At 40.4% G+C, this 21,103-nt stretch overlaps 1 non-coding gene across 1 annotated transcript; it reads left to right on the top strand.

Moving 5' to 3' along the window:
• The first annotated feature begins 12,881 nt into the window (after positions 1-12,881).
• Positions 12,882-12,985, top strand: LOC148572108 (small nucleolar RNA R71). Its single transcript, XR_015908913.1, has one exon. It is a non-coding gene; the product is annotated as a small nucleolar RNA R71 (small nucleolar RNA).
• The last annotated feature ends 8,118 nt before the right edge of the window (positions 12,986-21,103 follow it).

The following is a 21,103-nucleotide window of genomic DNA, read 5'->3' on the forward strand; positions in this document are numbered from 1 at the left end:
TCGAAATGGCGTGCTTCTAATTGCGTTGGAAAGTAGACATCCAGGGCTTTCCAGCAATATATAATAGTCCATACTTTGCACAAGAATAGACGACGTAAACTGGCATTCAACGCCAATCCTCTGCCCAATTCTGGCGTCCAGCGCCAGAAAAGGATCAAAAACTGGAGTTGAACGCCCAAACTGGCACAAAAACTGGCGTTCAACTCCACAAATGGCCTCTGCACGTGAATTGCTTAAAGTCTCAGCCCCAGCACACACCAAGTGGGCCCCAGCACACCAAGTGGGCCCCAGAAGTGGATCTCTGCATCATCCATCATAGTCCACTCATATTTTGTAACCCTAGGCTACTGGTTTAGTATTTAAACGACTTTTAGAGACTTATTTTGTATCTCATAACATTTCAGATCTAACTTTGTATTCTCTGACGGCATGAGTCTCTAAACCCCATTGTTGGGGGTGAGGAGCTCTGCTGCGTCTCAATGAATTAATGCAAGTATTTATGTTTTCCATTCAAACACGCTTGTTCCTATCTAAGATGTTCATTCGCGCTTAACTGTGATGGAGGTGATGATCTGTGACATTCATCACCTTCCTCAAACCATGAACGCGTGCCTGACAACCACCTCCGTTCTATATCCGATTGAATGAGTATCTCTTAGACTCTTTAATCAGAATCTCCGTGGTATAAGCTAGAACTGATGGCGGCATTCATGAGAATCCGGAAAGTCTAAACCTTGTCTGTGGTATTCCGAGTAGGATTCAAGGATTGAATGACTGTGACGAGCTTCAAACTCTTGAAGGCTGGGCGTTAGTGATAGATGCAAAAGGATAGTAAATCCTATTCCAACCGGATTGAGAACCAACCGGTGATTAGCCGTGCTGTGACAGAGCGCGTGAGCGTAGTTTTCACTGGAAGGATGGAAGGTAGCCATTGACAACGGTGATCCACCAACACACAGCTTGCCATAGGGGGACGTGCGTGCGTGAACAAGAAGACAGAGGAAAGCAGAGATTCAAAAGACAAAGCATCTCCAAAACTCCAACATATTCTCCATTACTGCACAACAAGTAACTTTTAATTTATGCTCTACTGGTTATTCACAATTCCACTGATAAACATAATTGACTTCCTGACTAAGATTTACAAGATAACCATAGATTGCTTCAAACCAACAATCTCTGTGGGATTCGACCCTTACTCACGTAAGGTATTACTTGGACGACCCAGTGCACTTGCTGGTTAGTTGTGCGAAGTTGTAAGAGAGTAATGTGAACATTAACATTACAATTTCGTGCACCAAGTTTTTGGCGCCGTTGCCGGGGATTGTTCGTGTTTGAACAACTGACGGATTATTTTGTTGCTTAGATTAGGAAAAATCTTTCTTTTTTGGTTTAGAGTCTTTTATTATTGATCCCTTGTTAAAATACTTTAAACTTATAGCTCAGTTATTTAGAACGTGGTGTTTATGTTCATGATAATTGGCTATCATATTTTTTTAAAAAAAAAAACCTTTTTCAAAAATAATTTTTCTATTAAATCCTGTGCCAAACTTTAAGTTTGGTGTTTTCAAAAATAATCTTTCTTAACATTTCATCCTAAGGTCCCATAACTCATTTGGCTAGAGCGTTAATCTGTGTTCTTGGTAATTGGGTTAGAATCTTTTATACTCTTTTCAAAACCTTCTTTTTCAAAAATATTTTTTTTTTCTATTAAATCTTGTGCCAAACTTTAAGTTTGGTGTTTTCTTGTTGATTCCCCTTTGATTTTCGAAAATTTTGGTTTGGTTTTCTAAAAATTTTAAGTTTGGTGTTCTTCCTTCATGTTCTTGTGTTCTTGTGAGTCTTCAAAGTTTTCTTGAGTTTCCTTGTGTCTTGATCTTAAAATTTTTAAGTTTGGTGTTCCTTGGTGTTTTCCCTCCAAAATTTTCAAAAACAAGGAGCATTAGATCTAAAAATTTTAAATCTTGTACTATCTTATTGTTTTTCTCTCTCCTCACTAAATTCAAAAATATCTTTTCAAAATATCTTTTCTAACTTCCTAACTTCCTATCTTTTCAAAATTTGTTTCAACTAACTAACCAACTTTTTGTTTGTTTCTTAACTTTTTCAAAACTACCTAACTAACTCTCTCTCTCTCTCTAATTTTCGAAAATATCTCCCCTCTTTTTCAAAAATTTCATTTTTATTAACTAATTATTTTTAATTTTTTTTACGAAAAAAAAATTAATTTCTTTTTAGTTATTTTATTTTAATTAAGTATTCACTTCTTATAAAATAAAATAAATAAAAAGATAAATCAGTCCAAGTTATATCCATAGATCCATCATGGACATAAGTGGAGATGGACAGTCCAGGAGGACTTTGGGGTCATATTCTAACCCCTCTACTGCTTCATATGGGAGTAGCATCTGCATACCCTCCATTGGAGTTAGTAGCTTTGAGTTGAATCCTCAGCTCATTATCATGGTGCAGCAAAGTTGCCAGTATTCCCGTCTTCCACAGGAAGAACCTACAGAGTTTCTGGCACAATTTTTACAAATTGCTGACACAGTACATGATAAGGAAATAGATCAGGATGTCTACAGACTATTACTGTTTCCATTTGCTGTAAAAGATCAAGCTAAGAGGTGGTTAAATAACCAACCTAAGGCCAGCATAAGAACATGGAAACAGCTGACAGAAAAATTCCGGAATCAGTATTTCCCTCCAAAAAGGATGACACAGCTAAGGCTGGACATCCAAGGCTTTAAACAAGGAGATAATGAATCTCTTTATGATGCCTGGGAGAGATACAGAGAGATGCTACGAAAATGCCCCTCTGAAATGTTTTCAGAGTGGGTTCAGTTAGACATCTTCTACTATGGGCTTGCAGAAGGAGCTCAGATGTCTTTAGATTACTCAGCTGGTGGATCTATCCATATGAGAAAGACAATTGAAGAAGCTCAGGAGCTCATTGATACAGTTGCCAGGAATCAGCATCTGTATCTAAGCAGCAACCCTTCCATGAATGAAGAGGTTAAAACAGTAACTGCTGAATTCAGTACTGTAAAACAAGCTGCTGAATTCAATCAGCAATTAGATTTTCTAACAAAGCAGCTAGCTGAATTCAAAGACAGGTTACAGGAAACAAGGATAGCTAATATACATATGGAAGAACAGTTTAAGCAAACAAAGCAGCAGCTATCAAAGCAAATAGCAGAAGAATGCCAAGCAGTTCAATTAAGAAGTGGGAAAACATTAAATACCCCACCTCAAGGCATCAAAAATTCAAGAAATGAGCGATCCACCAAAGATTCCACTGAGGACAGTAAGAGCCCAGGGAAAAATAATTCTGGCACTAAAACGCCAGAAAATGGGTGGAAGGCTGGCGCTGAACGCCCAGACCATGCCCAAAACTGGCGTTCAGCGCCAGAAACAAGGCAGGATTGGCGTTCAACGCCAGAAATGGGCAAGAATCTGGCGTTGAACGCCCAAATGGGGCAAAATCCAGCGTTGAACGCCCAAAATGGGCACATTTCTGGCGTTCAGGCGCCAGGAACAGACAGTGAGCTGACGTCTAACGTCACTCCAGCTTCTGACTCTGGCACTCAATTGCCAGTGAGGGATCAGACACACACGAGTGCTGATAACAACCCCTCTAAAAAGGCTTCTTTAACCACTAAGGTTGAGGATTATAAAGCCAAGATACCTTATCCTCAAAAACTCCGGAAAGAGGAGCAGGATAAGCAATTTACTCGCTTTGCAGATTATCTAAGGACTCTTGAAATAAAGATTCCATTTGCAGAGGCACTTGAGCAAATACCTTCTTATGCCAAGTTCATGAAAGAGATCTTGAGTCATAAAAAGGAGTGGAGAGAAACAGAAAGAGTTCTCCTCACTGAAGAATGCAGTGCAGTCATTCTTAAAAGCTTTCCTGAAAAGCTTAAAGACCCTGGGAGTTTTCTGATACCATGCATATTAGAAGGTGATTGCACCAAGACATCTTTATGCGATCTTGGGGCAAGCATCAACCTAATACCTGCATCCACTATCAGGAAGCTTGGCTTAACTGAAGAAGTTAAACCAACCCGGATATGTCTCCAACTTGCTGATGGTTCCACTAAATACCCATTGATGCGCATAAACTTGTTATGCTACGAATTAGGAAATTGCACGATCGGCAAAATTCCTTCCGGCAAGTGCACCGGTTATCGTCAAGTAAAAACTCACAATAGAGTGAGGTCGAATCCCACAAGGATTGGTTGAGTGAGCAATTCGAATTAGAAGTGTGTTCTAGTTGAGCGGAATCAAGATTTAGATGAGAATTGCGGAATGTAAAATTGGCGGGAAGAGTAAATGACAAGAAATTTAAATGGCGGAATCTTAAATTGCATGAAGTAAAGAGCAGAAGCTAAAATGCTGAAATTAAAAGGGAATGGGGGTGATTGCATGAATGTAATTGCAGAATGTAAAGAGAAGGTGGAAATCAGAAATGGGGAATTCATTGGGTTATAGGAGATATTGAGATCTCCGAATCAAAACATGTTTATCTCTTCCTCAACCAATGCGTTCATTGAATTTTGCTTGGCAATCTTATATGATTGGATCCCAATCCCTTGGCTCACCAATTCTCTCTAAAAACAAACAAATTCCCAATCCCTTGGTTTAAATGTTCATAAGAAGAGATGATGCTCGATCACTGATTATACCACACAGTTTCATGAACCACAATTTGGTAGGATTACATGTCACAATATCCATCCAAACCCCAATCCAATTCACTGTGAGAAAGCTTCTCTAGCATGAATCCTCCATTCCTTTCCCAAGGTTCCGAAGGATTCCAATTATGGGTAGTTTCTTTCCCAAGACAACTACCCAATGGAATTAGATCGAGAAGCTTTCTAACAAAATTCAAGAGAAAAGATTGAAGAAGAAGATAAACTATTATTGATTCATTGAATTACAATAGAGCTCCCTAACCCAATGAAAGGGGGTTTAGTGAGTCATAGCTCTGAATTCAATTACAAAGGTATGAAAACTAGCTAAAAGTGAAAGTAAAAGTCCTTCCTAACTTAAATTCTATCCTATTTATACACTTTCTATATTGAGCTTCTGTTGTGTTTCTTGGGCTTTGAGGCCTCTCCCTGCTTTCCTTTTGCCTTGGGTTTATGATCCATAATCTTGATGAGGCTGTTGATCCAAAATCTGTAACATTCATTGAGCCAACTTAGTGATAATCAAATAATGACACATGACTCAATAAATTGAAATTTCAGACTCATCAATCCTTCAGGCCCAATCCCATAAACCATGATATTCAATTGGGTTTCATACCAGAGTAAGTTTAAGTTAATGTTTGTGCTCAAATACTAACTTAAATCGCAATATTGTTGGCCCAGAAACCTTTTCCAAGAGTGGCGTTTAAGTTGCAGTTTAAGCTTAAACTGCAGCTTAAACGCCAGACACTTCCAGTGAAGCCTTTTGTAGAAGCACGTTTAAGCTTCAGTTTAAGGTTAAACTGAAGCTTAAACGTGGAAATGGAAGAAGGCAGCCCTGGAGGGTCATGTAGTCGAACACGTTTAAGCTTCAGTTTAAGGTTAAACTGAAGCTTAAACGTGGAGATAGGAAGGGCAGCCCTGGAGGTCGAACACGTTTAAGCTCTAGTTTAAGGTTAAACTGGAGCTTAAACGTGGAAGAGGAGAATGCCATCCTGGAGGTCGAACACGTTTAAGCTCCAGTTTAACCTTAAATTGGAGCTTAAACGTGGAAGAGGAGAAAGGTAGCCCTGGAGGTGTCGAACACGTTTAAGCTCCAGTTTAAGGTTAAACTGGAGCTTAAACGTGGAAATAGAGAAAGCAACCCTGGAGGAGAAACTTGGTCGAACACGTTTAAGCTCCAGTTTAAGGTCAAACTGGAGCTTAAACGTGGAAATGGCTCCCTGGTGCTTTTCCCTTTTCTGGCGTTTAACCTCCAGTTTAAGGTTAAACTGGAGGTTAAACGTGGAACTGCCCCCCTTGGTGCTCTTCTCACTTCTGGCGTTTAACCTCCAGTTTAAGGTCAAACTGGAGGTTAAACGTGGACATGCTTCTTTGGTGAGACTTCCATTCTGGCGTTTAACCTCCAGTTTAAGGTTAAACTGGAGGTTAAACTTCAGTTTCAGCATTTCTTAGCCTTCATGATTCTGGCGTTTAAGCTTCAGTTTAGGCTTAAACTGGAACTTAAACTCCACATGTGATATTCAAGCTTCCTTTATTGATTTTGTTGCTTCCTTGCCTAGCCTCTTCTTTCCTGAAATCATCCAAACAATTGCATCAAAGTCTTGCAAAATTTCATGAGAATTCTTCCATTCATAGCATTCAAGTAATATAACTAAAACTCATGGAATTTGCATCAAAATCATATTGTTTGGATGGTTCATTGCTTTGTTATTCTTTTAACCATTCTTGGTTACTTTAAGCTCAAGAAAATGCATAAAACCACTAAAACTAACCGAAAAATACTAGTGAAACTAGCCTAAGATGCCTTGGCATCACAACACCAAACTTAATACTTGCTTGTCCCTAAGCAAGTTCTGAGTTATTTGAGAAGAAAGTATGAAACAAAAAGCAATTACATTGGCTATATTAGCAAGCATTTGAAGTTCATCAGAAGGGTTTTATGCAGAAAGTTGCGGCATCACTTTTTCATTCTTATCAGGTAAGATTATCACTTTTTCATTGCATCCATCAAACACTGCTATGGCCTCTTGTTATTCTTATGTCCTTGGCACTTTTCTCTTCTTTGTTTTTCTTTTCTTTTTCTTAGAGCTCCTTTGCTCCTTGTTTGCTTGGTGTCATGTGTTGCACAAGCCTTTGGCATTTTCTTTTTTTCTTATCAGTGCACTACACATATCCACTTCAGGCATTTTAGTTCACATTTCTTCTTGAGATATTGGTGCCCAGCACCTCTTTGTGTAACTAAATGTTTTGTATTTAGGTTGCTCTTGATAATGGACTTTTGGTTGATAATCCCGGGTTAGTTAACCCAAGTTACCAAGTGTTGAAACACTCCTCAGAACCTATTCATCCAAGCATATCCTTAAATACATAAACACCACAGGCATTTGTCTCAGAAGTTCAAACCATTGGTGCCTAGCTTATTTTATCAATTTTCTTGCTTTTTGGTTGCCTTTTTTCAGTGGCTTTTTCTTCTTCTTTTTCTTTCTTTTTCATGGCCAAAGACATTTATTCATCAAGATCCATAGACAGTTTTTTTCAATTTCTACACAAAAAATGATAATTCTACACTCTAATTCCAGTGATCTGACTAAACAATCAAGCATGCATACCACCACTTAATTCTACTTGATTTGTCACTAATTGAGCCAAGTTACTTTTGTTCAAACTTTTCTTTTATTTTTGGAAACAGAACAAGCATGGCAAGCACTTGTTTAAGAAGGTGAAGTTATATCCAAACATCTAGGCATTCACTTTATTCAAAGCAATAACAGACACTCATATACTAAAAACTTCACCTTCCAGAAAGATTCAACATTTACAGTTTAAACCAGAACAAGCATGCTTTTGTTTGCCCTTTTTAAAGAATTATCAAGGAACAATATCACCTTGTGAAATTCCTTGTTTTCTCTTTGTTGCCAGGAAACACTTTGATTTCTCCTTCTTCTCCTAATTGTTGCTTCATGTTTTAAGATCCTTGTTTCCTTTCCTGCAAAGAGTGATGAAGTTGCTTGCTTCTCAAGCACTTGATTGGTTAGCTCAACTATGTGTGGGTAAGTATCTGAGTCTTAAGTTGGTGTGTGAACACCAAACTTAGTCTCCCACTTACTTCTCTGTTCTTTGAATCCTTGAGTTCTCTTTGGAATGAAGTTACTGCTAAGGGTTTTAAGCATTTCTGTGAGTGCTTAGAATGGTTGTTCCTTTCATATAATTCAAAGGTTGTTGTGTTCAGTTGATCTTTATGGTGGAACACCAAACTTAGAGTCACACATTCCCCTTTGCATTATTGATCCACGAATTCATTGTTTGGTGTGAAACACCAAACTTAATTCTTTGCAATGCACAGAAACTACTTCACCCTTTTTTTTTTATTGAAACAAATAAAAGAAACAGCAAAAGGGTATTACCTCAGGTTGGGTTGCCTCCCAACAAGCGCTTCTTTAACGTCATTAGCCTGACGGTCAGCTTCCTCAGTTGAGGTGATATTTAACCTTGTCCTTCTCCTCCACATCTCCCAAGTAATGTTTGAGTCTTTGACCGTTCACAATGAAGGTTCGTTGTGACTTTTCTTCCATGATTTCTACTTGTCCATATTTGGAGACCTTGGTGACAAGGAATGGTCCAGACCACCTTGATTTTAGCTTCCCTGGAAATAGCTTCAGCCTAGAATTGTAGAGCAATACTTTTTGTCCTTCTTCAAATTTCCTTGGGGCTATGTTGCTGTCATGCTTCTTCTTTGCTCTTTCTTTGTAAATTTTGGCATTCTCATAAGCTTCAGCTCTGAACTCTTCCAACTTTTGAATTTGCAACATCCTTCTTTCTCCAGCAGCTTTGCTGTCCAAGTTCAAAAGTTTCAAGGCCCAGTATGCCTTGTGCTCCAACTCCAGTGGCAAATGGCAAGCTTTTCCGTATACTAGTTGGTAAGGAGACATTCCAATTGGTGTTTTGAAAGCTGTCCTATATGCCCAAAGAGCATCATCTAGCTTAATCGACCAGTCCTTCCTTGAAGTTCCCACAGTCTTTTCCAGGATCCTTTTGAGTTCTCTGTTAGATATTTCGGCTTGCCCACTTGTTTGTGGATGGTATGGTGTGGCTACCTTGTGTTTGACTCCATATTTTAGAAGCAATGCCTCTAATGGTTTGTTGCAGAAGTGGCTTCCTCCATCACTGATGATTGCTCTTGGAACCCCAAAACGGCAAAAAATGTGTTTTCTGAGGAAATTCATGACTACCTTATTATCATTGGTTGGAGTTGCTATTGCTTCAACCCATTTGGAGACATAGTCTACTGCCACAAGAATGTAATTATTTGAGTATGAGGAGGGAAAGGGTCCCATGAAATCTATCCCCCATACATCAAACAATTCAAGTTCCAGAATGAATTGTTGTGGCATTTCATTTCTTCTTGGCAGGTTCCCCGCTTTCTGGCATTCATGGCAGTGCTTCACTAGTTCCTTTGCATCTTTGAAGATAGTGGGCCAATAAAAACCACACTGCAACACCTTAGCTGCTGTTCTTTCTCCTGCAAAATGTCCTCCATAAGTGGAGCTATGGCAGTCCCATAAGACTTCCCTTCCTTCTTCCTCTGATATGCATCTTCTGAGTATGCCATCGGAACATTTTTTGAACAAGTATGGTTCGTCCTAAATGAAGTATTTGGCATCATTTACCAATTTCTTCCTTTGATGCTTGTTAAATTCCAACGGCCAACTCCCAGTGGCCTTGAAGTTTGCTATGTCTGCAAACCAGGGTGCTTTGTGAATTACCATGAGTTGTTCATCAGGAAAGTACTCATTTATATGTGTGCTTTGTGCGCTTCCTTCTTCACATGGTATCCTTGATAAATGGTCTGCCACCTTGTTCTCTACACCCTTCTTGTCTTTGATTTCAATGTCAAATTCCTGCAACAAAAGAACCCATCTAATAAGTCTTGGTTTGGATTCTTGTTTAGCAAGTAAGTATTTTAAAGCTGAATGATCAGTGAAGACAATGACTTTAGATCCAATGAGATAGGATCTAAATTTGTCAAATGCAAAGACTATTGCCAAGAGTTCTTTTTCAGTGGTTGTGTAATTCCTTTGGTTAGCATTCAAGACTTTACTGGCATAATAAATCACATGTACCAAATTGTCTTTCCTTTGTCCTAACACTGCCCCAATAGCAAGGTCTGATGCATCACACATCAGTTCAAAAGGTAAGTTCCAATCCGGTGGGGCAATGATAGGTGCAGAGGAAAGTTTTTGCTTCAAAAGTTCATAGGCTAGCATGCAATTTTTATCAAATACAAAGGGTGTATCAGAGACAAGCAAGTTACTCAAAGGTTTGGCTATTTTAGAAAAGTCTCTAATAAACCTTCTGTAAAACCCAGCGTGTCCCAAAAAACTCCTAACTGCCTTGACATTACTTGGTGGAGGTAGTTTTTCAATGATTTCCACCTTAGCTCTGTCCACCTCCATGCCTCTATTAGAGATTTTGTGGCCAAGGACTATTCCTTCTGTGACCATGAAATGACATTTTTCCCAGTTTAATACTAGGTTAGTCTCTTGGCACCTCTTAAGCACCAAGGCAAGGTGGTGTAGGCAGCTGGGAAAAGAATCTCCAAACACAGAAAAATCGTCCATGAAGACCTCAATAAATTTTTCAATCATGTCCGAAAAGATGGACAGCATGCATCTTTGGAAAGTGGCAGGTGCATTGCACAATCCAAAGGGCATGCGTCTATAAGCAAAAACTCCATATGGACAAACAAATGATGTTTTCTCTTGATCTCTAGGATCAACCACTATTTGGTTGTAGCCTGAATATCCATCCAAAAAGCAATAGTAAGCATGTCCGGCAAGCCTTTCAAGCATCTGATCCATGAATGGGAGTGGGAAATGATCCTTTCTGGTGGCTTCATTGAGCTTCCTGTAGTCTATGCACATCCTCCACCCAGTGACGGTTCTTGTGGGTATGAGTTCGTTCTTCTCATTTGGCACAACAGTTATGCCACCTTTCTTGGGAACTACATGGATGGGACTAACCCATGGGCTATCAGAAATGGGGTATATTACCCCTGCCTGCCATAACTTCATGACTTCCTTTTGTACCACTTCTTTCATGACGGGATTCAATCTTCTCTGAGCTTGAATGGAGGGTCTAGCATCCTCTTCTAACAAGATTTTATGCATGCATATGGATGAACTTATCCCCTTCAAATCAGCTAGGGTCCATCCAATGGCATCTTGATGAGTCTGTAGCACCTTGATCAATTCTTCTTCCTGTTCTTGGCTCAGGGCAGAGCTAATGATAACAAGGTGACTCTCATCACTACCCAAGTATGCATACTTGAGATTAGGGGGCAATGCTTTGAGCTCAGGTTTTGGTGCTTCCTTCTCTTCTTTCACTCTCTCTGGCATGCTTGGCATGGTTGTTTCAGCAGCCTTGACGTCACTAACTTCAATATCCTTGGTGAACTCCTCCTCTGCCACTTCCTTTATTGTTTCCTCAAAAGTTTCTTGTACTGCAATGTCCACTACATCAACCCTCATGCATTCCCTTAATGATTCTGATGGATAGCTCATTGCCTTGAATACGTTAAACACCAATTTCTCATCATGTAGTCTAAGAGTGAGTTCACCCTTTTGTACATCTATGATGGCTCCAGCAGTAGCTAGGAAGGGTCTTCCCAGAATTATTGAAGCCTTGGCTTCTTCCTCCATATCTAACACCACAAAATCAGCAGGAAATATAAAATCTCCCACTTTTACCAACAAATCCTCAACTATCCCATGAGGGAATTTAAAAGTTCGATCTGCCAATTGGAGGGCCATTCTTGTTGGTTTGGCTTCCTCAATCTTCATTCTTCTCATCATTGTTAGAGACATCAAATTGATGCTGGCCCCTAAGTCACACAAGGCCTTCTCCACCATGACATCTCCTATGATGCAGGGGATTTGGAAACTGCCTAGGTCCTTCAATTTCTGAGGCAATTTGTGCTGGATGATGGCACTGCATTCTTCAGTTAACAACACAGTTTCCTCGTTTCTCCAGCTTCTTTTCTTGGTCATTAATTCTTTTAAGAATTTTGCATAGAGTGGCATTTGCTCTATTGCCTCAGCAAACGGAATGTTGATTTGAAGCTTCTTGAAAATCTCCAAGAACCTGGAGAATTGGCCATCCTTTTCACTTTTTATCAAACGTTGAGGATATGGTGCTTTAGGTGTATAAGGCTTCAGGACCTCTTTTTCTTTTTCTTTTGTTGCGGATGGTGTAAAAGATTGTCCTTGTTCCTTGTCTCTCACATGTTCCCTTGCTTCATCCTCTGTGGTTTCCTTTGATATCTCCTTTAGATTCTTTCCACTTCTGAGGGTTATGGCCTTACATTCTTCCCTTGCAATAGCCTTGGCAGCATGAGAAACGCTTGTCCCAGGGTTTTGCTTAGACAAATACAAAATTTGATTTTCTAGCTTCTGGATGGCAGCTCCTTGGTTTTGCAGGTTAGAATTTACTTCTTCCTTAAAAGCTTTCAATTCGGTTATGTCTTGACTCATGGTTGCAAGCATTCCTTCTATCCGGTTTAATTGATCTTGAAATTGTTGGTTCGGATTAGGTTGGGTAGGTTGATTATTTTGGCCATGATATGATGGTTGGGAGTAAGTGTTTTGTGTGGCTTGGTATGATCTTTGGTTGGAGTTTTGGTATGTGGAATTGTTATGTTGGTTATGGTTGTAAGGTTTGTGGTTTTGTGGTTGGGTTTGTTGGTTCCCCCACCCAAAGTTTGGGTGATTTTTCCATCCTGGGTTGTAAGTGTTGGAATGTGGATCATATGATTGCCTTTGTTGGTTTCCCACATAGTTGGCCTCTTCCCAATCACCTCCTTCAATGCTTACTTCCTCTTGATCTTGTGTGTGTATTGCAGCCACTTGCTTTGTTTCTAATTGCCTGGTAAGCTCTGCTAGTTGCTTGGCAAACACCTTGTTTTGGGCTAGAATTGTATCAACATGGTTCAGCTCCATGACTCCCTTAGTGTTGTGCCTTTCTGATGCATAGTAGTACTCATTCTTAGCCACTGTCTCAATCACTTCAATGGCTTCTTCCACAGTCTTTTTCCTGTTCAATGAACCTCCTGATGAATGGTCTACAGCCTTCCTTGATTCATAAGAGAGTCCATCATAGAAAATATGCAATTGCACCCAGTCATGGAACATGTCTGGTGGGCATTTCCTTGTCAAATCCTTAAATCTCTCCCATGCCTCGTAGAGAGTTTCACCATCTTGTTGTCTAAAAGTCTGAACCTCAGATCGAAGCCTATTGACCTTTTGTGGGGGGTAGAAACGTGCCAGAAACTTGCTTTCCACCTCATCCCAGGTTGTTAGGCTCCCCCTTGGGAATGATTCCAGCCACTTAGCTGCCTTGTCCCTAAGTGAAAATGGGAACAAAAGCAGTTTATATGCATCTTCCTGGACTCCATTGGACTTCACAGTGTCACAAATTCTCAGGAATTTTGTGAGATGTTGGTTTGGGTCTTCATTAGCACTTCCACCAAATGAACAATGATTCTCCACAAGTGATATTAGCTGTGGTTTGAGCTCAAAATTGTTGGCCTGAATGGGTGGTTTCTGGATGCTGCTACCACAATTCCCAGAGGTTGGGTTTATGTATGAACTAAGAACCCTCCTCTCAGGAATGGCATTGTTTCCATCAGCTCTCTCATGGTTGTGAACTTCTCTATCCATGTTGAGATCTAAAGCTTCCTCAAAATTGTCCTCAGATTCTCCTTCAGATTCCTCCTCTCCCAGTACTCTCTTCCCTCTTGCTTCCCTTCTTAGTCTATGAAGGGTCCTCTCTGGTTCGGTATATGGAGGAGTTGATGTCTCTCCTCTCCTACCTGTCAAACAAGAACACAGCACAGGCAAACAACAAGTGAAATACTCTTGGTTAATGGAAGAGTATGGTTAGAGCAATTGAGGACTTAATTCAAACAGTTAGTGAGTCAGTGAGTTAGTTGCTTGAATTTAAAGGCATAAAGAAAGAAAGCATGTAACCGAGTGCAGAAATTAAAATTCAACAAGTAACTTGAACAGAATTAACAAAGCAAGAAAAATTCTCAATCTAGTTAACTTCCAATTTGAGAATTGTCAATCGAAAACCAATCCCCAACAACGGCGCCATAAACTTGGTGCGCATAAACTTGTTATGCTACGAATTAGGAAATTGCACGATCGGCAAAATTCCTTCCGGCAAGTGCACCGGTTATCGTCAAGTAAAAACTCACAATAGAGTGAGGTCGAATCCCACAAGGATTGGTTGAGTGAGCAATTCGAATTAGAAGTGTGTTCTAGTTGAGCGGAATCAAGATTTAGATGAGAATTGCGGAATGTAAAATTGGCGGGAAGAGTAAATGACAAGAAATTTAAATGGCGGAATCTTAAATTGCATGAAGTAAAGAGCAGAAGCTAAAATGCTGAAATTAAAAGGGAATGGGGGTGATTGCATGAATGTAATTGCAGAATGTAAAGAGAAGGTGGAAATCAGAAATGGGGAATTCATTGGGTTATAGGAGATATTGAGATCTCCGAATCAAAACATGTTTATCTCTTCCTCAACCAATGCGTTCATTGAATTTTGCTTGGCAATCTTATATGATTGGATCCCAATCCCTTGGCTCACCAATTCTCTCTAAAAACAAACAAATTCCCAATCCCTTGGTTTAAATGTTCATAAGAAGAGATGATGCTCGATCACTGATTATACCACACAGTTTCATGAACCACAATTTGGTAGGATTACATGTCACAATATCCATCCAAACCCCAATCCAATTCACTGTGAGAAAGCTTCTCTAGCATGAATCCTCCATTCCTTTCCCAAGGTTCCGAAGGATTCCAATTATGGGTAGTTTCTTTCCCAAGACAACTACCCAATGGAATTAGATCGAGAAGCTTTCTAACAAAATTCAAGAGAAAAGATTGAAGAAGAAGATAAACTATTATTGATTCATTGAATTACAATAGAGCTCCCTAACCCAATGAAAGGGGGTTTAGTGAGTCATAGCTCTGAATTCAATTACAAAGATATGAAAACTAGCTAAAAGTGAAAGTAAAAGTCCTTCCTAACTTAAATTCTATCCTATTTATACACTTTCTATATTGATCTTCTGTTGTGTTTCTTGGGCTTTGAGGCCTCTCCCTGCTTTCCTTTTGCCTTGGGTTTATGATCCATAATCTTGATGAGGCTGTTGATCCAAAATCTGTAACATTCATTGAGCCAACTTAGTGATAATCAAATAATGACACATGACTCAATAAATTGAAATTTCAGACTCATCAATCCTTCAGGCCCAATCCCATAAACCATGATATTCAATTGGGTTTCATACCAGAGTAAGTTTAAGTTAATGTTTGTGCTCAAATACTAACTTAAATCGCAATATTGTTGGCCCAGAAACCTTTTCCAAGAGTGGCGTTTAAGTTGCAGTTTAAGCTTAAACTGCAGCTTAAACGCCAGACACTTCCAGTGAAGCCTTTTGTAGAAGCACGTTTAAGCTTCAGTTTAAGGTTAAACTGAAGCTTAAACGTGGAAATGGAAGAAGGCAGCCCTGGAGGGTCATGTAGTCGAACACGTTTAAGCTTCAGTTTAAGGTTAAACTGAAGCTTAAACGTGGAGATAGGAAGGGCAGCCCTGGAGGTCGAACACGTTTAAGCTCTAGTTTAAGGTTAAACTGGAGCTTAAACGTGGAAGAGGAGAATGCCATCCTGGAGGTCGAACACGTTTAAGCTCCAGTTTAACCTTAAACTGGAGCTTAAACGTGGAAGAGGAGAAAGGTAGCCCTGGAGGTGTCGAACACGTTTAAGCTCCAGTTTAAGGTTAAACTGGAGCTTAAACGTGGAAATAGAGAAAGCAACCCTGGAGGAGAAACTTGGTCGAACACGTTTAAGCTCCAGTTTAAGGTCAAACTGGAGCTTAAACGTGGAAATGGCTCCCTGGTGCTTTTCCCTTTTCTGGCGTTTAACCTCCAGTTTAAGGTTAAACTGGAGGTTAAACGTGGAACTGCCCCCCTTGGTGCTCTTCTCACTTCTGGCGTTTAACCTCCAGTTTAAGGTCAAACTGGAGGTTAAACGTGGACATGCTTCTTTGGTGAGACTTCCATTCTGGCGTTTAACCTCTAGTTTAAGGTTAAACTGGAGGTTAAACTTCAGTTTCAGCATTTCTTAGCCTTCATGATTCTGGCGTTTAAGCTTCAGTTTAGGCTTAAACTGGAACTTAAACTCCACATGTGATATTCAAGCTTCCTTTATTGATTTTGTTGCTTCCTTGCCTAGCCTCTTCTTTCCTGAAATCATCCAAACAATTGCATCAAAGTCTTGCAAAATTTCATGAGAATTCTTCCATTCATAGCATTCAAGTAATATAACTAAAACTCATGGAATTTGCATCAAAATCATATTGTTTGGATGGTTCATTGCTTTGTTATTCTTTTAACCATTCTTGGTTACTTTAAGCTCAAGAAAATGCATAAAACCACTAAAACTAACCGAAAAATACTAGTGAAACTAGCCTAAGATGCCTTGGCATCACCCATCAGGCGTGATTGAGGACATGATTGTCAGAGTTGGGCCATTCGCCTTTCCCACTGACTTTGTTGTGCTGGAAATGGAGGAGCACAAGAGTGCCACTCTCATTCTAGGAAGACCCTTCCTAGCTACTGGACGATCCCTCATTGACGTCCAACAGGGGAAATAACCCTGAGAGTCAACGATGACGAGTTCAAGTTGAACGCTGTCAAAGCCATGCAGCATCCAGACACATCAACAGACTGCATGAAAGTTGACCTTATTGACTCTTTGGTAGAAGAGATCAACATGGCTGAGAGTCTCGAATCAGAGTTGGAAGACATCTTTAAAGATGTTCAGCCTGATTTGGAGGATTCAGGGGACATGAAAGAGCCTCTGAACTTTCTTCTGAAAGAGGAAAAACCTCCTAAACCAGAGCTCAAGCCACTGCCACCATCCTTGAAATATGCATTTCTAGGAGAAGGTGACACCTTTCCAGTGATCATAAGCTCTGCTTTAAATTCACAGGAAGAGGAAGCACTTATTCAAGTGCTAAGGACACACAAGACAGCTCTTGGGTGGTCCATAGGTGACCTTAAGGGCATAAGCCCAGCTAGATGCATGCACAAAATCCTACTGGAGGATAATGCCAAACCAGTGGTTCAACCACAGAGGCGGCTAAATCCAGCCATGAAGGAAGTGGTGCAGAAAGAGGTCACCAAATTACTAGAGGCTGGGATTATTTATCCCATTTCTGATAGCCCCTGGGTGAGCCATGTTCAAGTCATCCCAAAAAAGGGAGGCATGACAGTGATTCATAATGAAAAAAATGAACTGGTTCCTACAAGAACAGTTACAGGGTGGCGCATGTGTATTGACTATAGAAGGCTCAATACAGCCACCAGAAAGGATCATTTTCCTTTACCATTCATAGACTAGATGCTAGAGAGACTAGCAGGTCATGATTATTACTGCTTTTTGGATGGCTACTCAGGCTACAACCAGATTGCAGTAGATCCCCAGGATCAAGAGAAAACAGCATTCACATGTCCATCTGGAGTGTTTGCTTATAGAAGGATGCCCTTTGGGCTATGCAATGCACCTGCAACCTTCCAGAGATGCATGCTCTCTATTTTCTCTGATATGGTGGAAAAACTTCTGGAAGTCTTCATGGATGACTTCTCAGTATATGGAGACTCATTCAGCTCCTGTCTTGATCACCTGAAACTTGTTCTGAAAAGATGCCAAGAAACCAACCTAGTTTTAAACTGGGAAAAGTGTCACTTCATGGTGATTGAAGGAATTGTTCTTGGGCATAAAATCTCAAACAAGGGAATAGAGGTGGATCAAGCAAAAATAGAGGTAATTGAAAAATTACCACCACCTGCCAATGTTAAGGCAATCAGAAGCTTTCTGGGGCATGCAGGATTCTATAGGAGGTTTATAAAGGATTTTTCAAAAATCGCAAAACCTCTAAGCAATCTGCTAGCTGCTGACACGCCATTTGTGTTTGACACAGAGTGCCTGCAGGCGTTTGAAACACTGAAAGCTAAGCTGGTCACAGCACCAGTCATTTCTGCACCAGACTGGACATTACCATTTGAGTTAATGTGTGATGCCAGTGATCATGCCATTGGTGCAGTATTGGGACAGAGGCATGATAAGCTTCTGCATGTCATTTATTATGCCAGTCGCGTTTTAAATGATGCCCAGAAAAATTACACAACCACAGAAAAGGAATTACTTGCAGTGGTTTACGCCATTGACAAGTTCAGATCCTACTTAGTAGGATCAAAGGTGATTGTGTACACTGACCATGCTGCTCTTAAGTATCTACTCACAAAGCAGGATTCAAAACCCAGGCTCATCAGATGGGTATTGCTTCTGCAAGAGTTTGATATAGAAATAAGAGACAGAAAAGGGACAGAGAACCAAGTAGCTGATCATCTGTCCTGGATAGAGCCAGTGGAAGGGACGTCCCTCCCCTTTCTTGAGATCTCTGAGACGTTCCCTGATGAGCATCTATTTGCCATTCAGGAAGCACCATGGTTTGCCGATATTGCAAACTATAAATCTGCAAGGTTCATACCCAAGGCGTACAATAGAATACAAAAGAAGAAATTAGTTACTGATGCAAAGTACTACTTGTGGGATGAACCCTATCTCTTTAAGAGATGTGCAGACGGAATTATCCGTAGGTGTGTCCCCAGAGAGGAAGCACAGAGAATCCTATGGCATTGCCACGGATCTCAATATGGAGGCCATTTCGGAGGTGAGCGAACAGCCACCAAGGTCCTCCAATGTGGCTTCTATTGGCCCACACTCTATAAAGATTCCCGAGAGTTTGTACATAATTGTGACAGTTGCCAAAGAGCTGGTAACCTGCCTCATGGTTACGCCATGCCTCAACAAGGGATCTTGGAAATAGAGTTGTTTGATGTATGGGGAATTGACTTCATGGGACCTTTCCCACCATCATACTCAAACACTTATATTCTGGTGGCAGTTGACTATGTATCAAAATGGGTTGAGGCTATCTCCACACCCTCCAATGATACTAAAACAGTGCTGAAATTCCTCCAGAAACATATCTTTAGCAGGTTTGGTGTCCCTAGAGTGTTAATCTGCGATGGGGGCACTCACTTCTGCAATAAACAGCTTTACTCTGCCATGGTTCGGTATGGAATTCGCCACAAAGTGGCCACTCCATATCATCCACAAACCAACGGGCAAGCTGAAGTCTCTAACAGAGAATTAAAGAGAATCCTGGAAAGGACAGTAAATACCCGTAGAAAGGATTGGGCAAGGAGCTTGGATGATGCTCTGTGGGCTTACAGAACAGCATTCAAGACCCCTATAGGGAGCTCTCCATACCAACTCGTGTATGGTAAGGCATGCCACTTGCCCGTGGAACTGGAACATAAGGCCTACTGGGCAACCAGATTCCTAAACTTAGATGCCAAATTAGCAGGAGAAAAACGATTGCTCCAGCTAAATGAGCTAGAGGAATTCAGATTCACAGCTTTCGAAAATGCCAAGCTTTATAAAGAAAAATCAAAAAAATGGCATGACAGAAAGCTGTCATCTAGAATCTTTGAACCAGGACAGAAGGTCCTGTTGTTTAACTCTAGACTCAGGCTATTCCCCGGGAAACTGAAATCCCGGTGGAGGGGACCATACGTGATTACAAGTGTATCACCATGTGGTTACGTGGAGCTTCAAGATATTGATTCTGATAAGAAGTTCATTGTCAATGGACAGAGAATCAAGCATTATCTTGAAGGCAACATTGAGCAAGAATGCTCAAGGCTGAAGCTAGATTAAAAGCTCAGCAAGGTCCAGCTAAGGACATTAAAGAAGCGCTTGTTGGGAGGCAACCCAATGTTTATCTAATTCTTATTTTTATGTTTTTAGGTTCATGATCATGTGGAGTTACAAAATAAACAAAAAAATCAAAAACGGAATCAAAAACAGCAGAAGAAAAATCACACCCGGGAGGAGCATCTGTCTGGCGTTCAAACGCCAGAACAGAGCATAGTTTTGGCGCTGAACGCCCAGAATGGGAGCATCCTGGCACTGAACGCCCAGAACAAGCATGGTTCTGGCGTTCAACGCCAGAAATGGCAGCAAATGGGCGTTGAACGCCCAAAATGGGCACCAACCTGGCGGTGAACGCCCAGAGTTGTGTGCAAGGGCATTTTGCATGCCTAAATTGGTGCAGGGATGTAAATGCCTTGACACCTCAAGATCTGTAGACCTCACAGGATCATTTCAAGATCTGTGGACCCCACAGGATCCCCACCTTCCCTCCTCATAATCCTAGTTTTTTCTTTCCATATCTTCTTCTTCATCTATTCCCTCTTCTTTTGCTCGAGGGCGAGCAACATTCTAAGTTTGGTGTGGTAAAACAATTATGTGAAGGATCTATAGCTCAGTGGTAGAACATGTGGCTGCAAATCAAGAGATACCTCAGGGGATGCACTTCCCCCCCACATAATTATTGAAAGCAACTGAGGATAGAAATACCAAAAATCACTAGGAATCAAGCCACAAAGGCAAGGAAGAGACATAAAAGATCTCAAGAACATCATTGGTGCCTCAAGAAGGAAATGCCATCATCACTAAGGTGGACTCGTTCCTTGTTCTTACTTTCTCTGTTTTTCGTTTTCTCTATGTTAAGTGCTTATCTATGTTTGTGTCTTCATTACATGATCATTAGTAGTAATTAGTGTCTAGTTTGATTTTATCCCCAATTAAGTTATAGTTTACTTTTCTCATCATCATTAAACATGAATAAAGTAGTAGATCTTTTGAATAAGAGGCAATAAAATTTTGAGTTTTAATAAGAGAAATTCTAATTAGTTAAATGTGGTGGCAATGCTTTCTGTCTTCTGAATGAATGCTTGAACAGTGCATATGTCTTTTGAATTTGTTGTTTAAGACTGTTAAATATGTTGGCTCTTGAAAGAATGATGAACATGAGACATGTTATTGATAATCTGAAAAATCATAAAAATGATTCTTGAAGCAAGAAAAAGCAGCAAAGAACAAAGCTTGCAGGAAAAAAAAAGAGAAAAAGAAAAAGAAAAAGCAAGCAGAAAAAGCCAATAACCCTTAAAACCAAAAGGCAAGGGCAAACAAAAGGGATCCCAAGGCTTTGAGCATCAGTGGATAGGAGGGCCTAAAGGAATAAAATCCTGGTCTAAGCGGCTAAACTAAGCTGTCCCTAACCATGTGCTTGTGGCGTGCAGGTGTCAAGTGAAAACTTGAGACTGAGCGGTTAAAGTCAAGGTCCAAAGCAAAAAGAAGAGTGTGCTTAAGAACTCTGGACACCTCTAATTGGGGACTTTAGCAAAGCTGAGTCACAATCTGAAA

The sequence above is a fragment of the Arachis ipaensis genome, chromosome B3, assembly GCF_059453495.1.
Source record: "Arachis ipaensis isolate K30076 ecotype BB chromosome B3, ASM5945349v1, whole genome shotgun sequence".
In the NCBI taxonomy this organism is placed as follows: domain Eukaryota; kingdom Viridiplantae; phylum Streptophyta; class Magnoliopsida; order Fabales; family Fabaceae; genus Arachis; species Arachis ipaensis.